Source organism: Protobothrops mucrosquamatus, unplaced genomic scaffold (assembly GCF_001527695.2).
Source record: "Protobothrops mucrosquamatus isolate PMUCROS unplaced genomic scaffold, P.Mucros_1.0 scaffold1341, whole genome shotgun sequence".
NCBI classification, from domain to species: domain Eukaryota; kingdom Metazoa; phylum Chordata; class Lepidosauria; order Squamata; family Viperidae; genus Protobothrops; species Protobothrops mucrosquamatus.
Genome location: NW_015387538.1, coordinates 71815 through 78860, shown reverse-complemented (window position 1 = coordinate 78860; position 7046 = coordinate 71815).

Here is a 7046-nt window from a genome sequence, read left to right as displayed (position 1 = left end):
ATGTAAAAGACCACTATATATTGCTAAAGAAATGCATGAAACCAAAGACAAAAACCTCCTGGAATGCATATGGGTCAATATAAAAGAAAAAAAAGAATGACACTGCCATAGGTGTATACTAGAGGCCACCCCACCAAGCAGAAAAAATAGATGTACTTTTTGCTAACCAATTAACAAATATATCAGTGGTGGCGAACCTTTTAGAGACCGAGTGCCCAAACCGCAACCCAAAAACCATTTATTTATCGCTGCGTGCCAGGTGGGCGTGGCTGACTGGGTGGGCGTGGCCTCGGTGGTCACAACCATAATAAAAAAAAACTTTGTTCCTGAGAATTTTTTTCCTAGCAGCCAGGCAGAAGAGCGGAGCCCCGAGGCAAGTGTCCCGGAGCTGTTTCCGCCCACGTCTTTCTCATTCTCAATTCTCTTGCCCGTGTGTTGTTTGCACCCCACCCCCCAATTGCTCTACGCTTTGCAGCCCAGGGAGTGAGATTCACCCCCCCACCTCAGGGCCCCGCTCTTCTGCCTGGTGCTGGCAGCTCCATCATCTGCAGCGGCCAGAACAAGAGGCAGGTCGCAGCAGCCCATTAATCTTTTTGCTGCATCGGCACCCGGGGGGTTGCTATTTCCCCCCCTCCACCCAAAAATCTAGGTCAAGGTGCAAACCCAGCTCATGTGCCTTTGCTCAGGAGGAGCAACTTATTATGGTTGTGAACTAAGCCGTAATAAGAGGTTTTACTTCTTGCCGATTTATGGGGGGGGGAAGCCCTTGCTCAGCCTGGGCGCATCCACTTGACGGATCTCATGGGGGTGGCTTCTGCTGCTGTTCTGACCAGTCAGCAGGGAAGCAGGAGGAGGTGGAGGGGCAGCCGGGGGTCTGGAGCCGCCTCAGCTGCTCACTAGCAGCCCGAGGCAGCAGATTCGCGCACCAGCTGCCCCTTCTGCTTCCCTGCAGGGCTGACCGGTCAGAGCAGCAGCAGAAGCCACCCCCATCAGATCCGTTGAGTGGATGCACCCAGGCCAGGCAAAGGCTTTTTTCCCGCTACCCCAGAGTGATTTCCACCCGCGCCGATGGGGCTCTGTGGCCAGTCCGCCATGCAGGACAGCCAGCATGCTGTGGCTGCTGACGGACACCATCAGCCCCCATGCACTCACTGGCTTCTGTGTGTGGGGGCCAATAGTGTCAGGCAGCAGATCTGGAAGCGAAGCTCTGCTGACTATCCTCTTGCTGGCAGCGGCGGCGGGGGAAGGCAGGATCTGGCATGCGGGCACCCTTTGCCGCTGCTGCCGCACATTGTCCCGCGTGCACGTCTGCCACAGCTCACCTTCCCCCGCCACTGCCCCCAGCAGCGCGAGGATGGTCGGCACAGCTTTGCTTCCAGAACTGTGGCTGGCTGGGCTTGGCGATGCAGGGATCACGCCGCCGCCTCCTGCTTCTCTGTGTGGTTGGCCAGTCAAGGGGCTCAGAGCAGCAGCAGCTGCCCCCGTCAGAGCCACCCTGTAGACAGGACCCGCACCAGGTGAAGGCTCCTTTCCAGCCGTCCCCGCTCACGCCGATGGGGCTGCACTACGGAAGGGAGATGGCGGCTCTGATTTCACTCACTGTCCCGCCAAAACTGCTCCTTTTATACATTCCCTCACTCCACCCAGCTCTTGCAGTTGTTCCCGGACTGCGCATGCGCAGAGAGGGAGAGGGGCCCAGAAATGGCGTGCGTGCCCACAGGGACGGCTCTGCGGCACGTGTGCCATAGGTTCGCCACCACTGAAATATATGAAGGAAACACACTACAATAGTAATGGGAGACTTCAATTACTCTGACATCAACTGGAAGCCTAATTCTTCACCGGGAGAAATCAAATAGATTCCTGACCAACCTAGCTGACAACTTTGTTGTCCAAAAGGTAGATGAGATAACTAGAGCGACAGCCATATTGGACCTAACCCTCACAAACAGAGAAGAAGTGATAGAGGGAGTTGAAAATGCAGGAACCTTGGGTGAGAGTGACCATGTCATCCTGCAATTCACAGAAGAAGTCAGGAAAGCAAAGGCTCAGAATGAACAAAGACTTGCAACAAAAGTCAAAGATAATTTTTAAAAAGTGTCTTTCAACATATAAATAACAGGGAAAAAAATCTAGGAAACAGTTGGTCCACTAAAGAGAGAAGACAGCAAGGAAGTAACAGGCAGCAGAGAGAAAGCAGAGCTGCTTAACTCATTCTTTGCATCGGTCTTCATGCAAAAAGAAATTATAGCCCAATCTATCAAAAACATAACTGAAAAAGACAGACTAGAAATAAAAGTTAAAATAAAACAAATGGTAAGAAAACATCTGTCTGATCTTGATAAATATAAATCACCGGGACCTGATGGATTACATCCCAGAGTTCTGAAGGACCTGGCAGATGTCATCTCAGAACCACTGTACCATATCTTTCAAAAATCCTGGAGCACCAAGGAACTACCAGAGGATTGGAAAAGAGCTGATGTGGTTCCCATCTTCAAAAAAAGGGAGGGGGGAAAAGAGACCCAGGAAACTACAGATCAATCAGCTTAACATCAACACCCAGGAAGATACTGGAAAAGATCATTAAAAAACAGATCTGCAAACATCTAGAAACAAACAAAGTTAAAACTAGAAGCCAGTGTGGGTTTGTCAAAAACAGATCATGCCAAACCAATCTTATTTCATCCTTTGGCCAAGTAACTAAATTAATAGACCAGCGAGATGCTGTGGACATAGCATATCTAGACTTCAGCAAGGCATTCAACAAAAGTAGACCACAACCTACTTCTTGGAAAGCTAAAACAAAGTGGGATAGACAGCATCACCATCAGATGGATTTTTAACTGGCTGACAAACCATACTCAACGAGTAGTCCTTAATGGTACTGTGTCTACATGGAGGGAAGTAAGCAGTGGCATACCACAAGATTCTGTCCTAAGCCCAGTACTCTTCAACATCTTCATAAATGACTTAGATGAGGGAATAGAAGGGAAACGTATCAAATTTGCAGATGATACTAAGCTAGCAGGATAGCTAACACCGTAGATGATAGGCTCAAGATCCAGATAGATCTTGACAGACTTGAACACTGGGCCCTATCTAACAAAATGAAATTCAGTGTAGAGAAAAGTAAAGTCTTATATTTAGGCAATAAAAACCAAAAGTACACATATAGATTGGGTGAAACCAGGCTTAATAGCAGTAACTATGAGAGGGATCATGGAGTCTTAGTGGACAATCAATTAAATATGAGCCAACAGTGTGCGGCAGCAGCCAAAAAAACCCAATGCAATCCTAAGTTGCATTAATAGAGGGATTCAATCAAGATCACATGAGGTACTAATACCACTCTATAAAAGCTTACTAAGACCACACCTAGAATACTGCAACCAGTTTTGGTCTCCACATTATAAAAAAGATGTTAAGACTCTAGAAAAAGTACAGAGAAGAGCAACAAAGATGATTAGGGGACTGGAGTCTAAAACATATGAAGAACGGTTTCAGGAACTGGGCATGGTTAGTCTAGTGAAGAGAAGGACCAAGGGAGACATGATAGCAATTTTCCAATATTTGAGGGGCTGTCACAGAGAGGAGGGGATCAACCTATTTCCCAAAGCACCTGAAGGTCAGACAAGGAATAATGGATGGAAACTGATCAAGGAGAGATTCAACCTAGAAATAAAGAGAAGTTTTCTGACAGTGAGAACAATCAACCAATGGAACAGTTTGCCTTCAGATGTTGTGGAAGTTTCATCACTGAAAGCTTTCAAGAAGAGATTGGATTACCGTCTTTCAGATGTAGGGTGTAGGGTTTCCTGCTTGGGCAGGGGAGTTCGACTAGATGACCTATAAGGTCCCTTCCAACTCTGTTATTCTAATTTTCATTATTTCTATTAATGTTGCATTATTAAATGCATGTTCCTCTGGAAACTCACATTCAGAAAGTAGTCTAAAATGCATAAATAAATAAAATATCTCAATAGCATTCTGAGTTTCCATTCTCCAATCTCAGGGATATCCAATAATTTGCAGGAATAGGAAATAAAAGCTTTTATCTATATGGATAAAATGTGATTAGAAGCTGTAATGTAAGAAAAATTCATAACATTGCTTTAGGCAGAGATAAACCTGTACATTGGGGTAGATTTAAATGGTTTGGATCTACACTCTAAACAAATTCATGTTTCTGTAACTTAGAAAAAATACTGATTTAGTAGCACTAATAAAATGAATTGGATTGAATGTTTTTCTTCAAAAGATGGACAATGGATCTTGATTCACCACAGTATTTGGTTTTTGCCTTCAACTTTAACTATCTGCACTTTCAATTGCCTATTACTGCTCATTGTTCTGTCTTAAATTATAGGGTGAGATGTTCAGCAAGCAGTATTACAAGACACCAGATGAATCTTTTCACAATTTTTTTAAGAGACACTTGCGGTTCCTTAAAAGTAACAAGTAAAACTCAAATGCGGCTCATCTAGTGGCTTCTGGAGACATTCATGCAGGTCTTTTTGGCAACTGTTCCCAAGTGATTTGCAACTGTTTACTCCCCAATTACTTTTTTTGTTTGGCTTCTTAATCAGCCTACAACCCTGAGATTTCATACAGGTCTCCCATCCCACAACTAATTTAAGTCCACCAACTATGCTTAGCTTTTCTGAAATCAGCCATGATTAACAAGATTCTACAGTGACTGTGACAGTGACATTCTAAGTTTAGCAAATGTATCACCACTTTAATTTTCACAAAATCTTGTACAGTAAAATATCTTTGCAACTTCTCCAAATTAAAGGACTATTTTAAACATATAAATGCGAAAGAAAAGATCCAAACATGCCCAAAGTACTTTTCCATTTACAGTGGAATGGAAATCACACTGCCCCGACAAATAATTTTATCGTTTGACACTCAAGAGAGTTCTAAATGCAGTGGTGGGATTCAGTCAGTTCGCACCACTTCGGCAGAACAGGTAGCTAATTTTTTGTTGCCCAGGCCCAGAATGGACTTCCGGAAGCGGCATAAACACAGAGAACCAGTTGTTCACATATCTGAATCCCACCACTGCCTAAATGTTAGGAGAAGGCACTCTTATCATCTTAACTATCAACTCTACTGCATCTACTCATGGCAAATAAAAGCTGTCTGGCAACTAACAATGTGTCAATTCATCTAATTATTCCTTGGCTTGCCATTGCTATACAAGCTTTCCATTTCAAGTGGAGTTAACTGACACAATAAAGCAATTATTTTCACTGATCAGCACTGCTATATTAACTGGCAAAAAACTTCAGAATAACATAATAGGGCATTATAGTGGAACAGCTTTCTTCAACCGGGTGCCTTCCAGGTATACTGGGATCACGATTCTCAAAGGAAAGCTAGCTGGGAATTATGGGAACTGCAATCTAAATACAGATTGGGAAAGTTTCCTGCACCTAAGCCAAGTATCTTCTCAGACATTATCCAAGCCTTCTTCTAGCTGTTCCATTATGTTAAATCTCTAGTTCCGTGACCTCTAGCTGTTCAGACTGGCAATCAGCTAACATATATAATGCATATTTGCCTTCAGGCCTCACCAGGCATGCCACGGAAAATAATATTGTGCTTTCTGTAAAATGCTAATTGTTAAAGGAAAAATGTACCAAATCATCATGGCAGTACAGATATTTGGAAAAATATCAAAATGAGCCAACCCCATCTCTCCACATAGCTTGTGAAGAATGTCACTACCACGTGCTTCAGATTTCCCATGAACCTTCCAAGTTAAACAGAGAAACAAAGAAGGCACAGAGGAAGAAAAAGGGGTCCCAAGATATATCAATATATGCAAAATCCAAGACAGATGAATTCATCTAGGAGCTGTATTTTCTGACTGGTAGATCAGTCAGAAAATATATGTAGACCAGTTACTATGTCACAAAATTAAAGAGCAATTCTGATTTCTACTCATATCTCTTTTAATTTTTTTATAGTAACAGCGGAACAACCTACAATATGCTTCCAGTGTTTCTGGGTAACAAGAGAGATTCGCAAACTTTGGGAGAATCAAAAAGGAGACCGGCTCTGCTCAAGAGGTGGCTCTCTTAGAAGTGAGATCTTGACATAAAACACCTGTAGGGTTGCATCTCCCACATGGATGCTCCATCATTTGGAGTGCACCTCCCACAATCCCTCCCCCACACACATTCTATCCGGACTTCATGAAATTCAAGTCAAAGACATCTTGAGAGCTGCAGCAAAGGAAAAGCGGTAGCAGCTTTAGAGGGACTCATGCAGGAAACCACCATGGGCCATAAATGCTCAAAAAGGAAACACCCTTCTGTACAAGAGAGAAAAGGAGGCAGTGCCTGAAGGCTACTTCCAACCACGATCCCCCAAGAGCCACCATTCTGGTTCCCGTTGCCTGCATAAGTCCTTTGCGTTCACAATTCACCTTGAAATTTGTTTCACAACACAAACCGGCGACTCGGACATCACCAAGCATTTTTCAGTCTCGAAATCTGTCATCGCCTGACAATCTCAATCGGAATAAATCCCACACTTTAATTGCCACACGGCGGCTCTGCGCTTGCTGCAAAACGCTAATTTCGATCAGGCAGTAGCAGTTCATCTTCACCCGGAGGTCGACCGCAATTTCTTGTCCCGATCCACTCTGGCCTAAGAGAAGAAGGCGGTTTCCTGGGAATTTCTCTCGGGGTTTTTTTTGTTTGTTTGTTTGTTTTTTGGCTCCCAAAGGCCTGGAGATGGGATCCAAGGCGATGCAAGTGCAGCCGATAGTCGAGGAGAAGGAAATACCCCGGACTGCATTTTTATTGTTGGGAAGCCGCAGTTTACAATGCCCGCCCATTTGACCCTCCCCCCAGCAGCATCACCCATAACCATCTTTAGCAGAAACCGAACACCACCCAAATTGCATTTTTAAAACACGGTTTTGATTATGGCTTGAAAGGACCTCAAACCATCCGGAGGGAGGACCGTAGCTTCGCAGTCCAAGCGGCGCGCCCCTCCCTCCCCGTGCACCTCCAAGCTCGCAGTCGAAT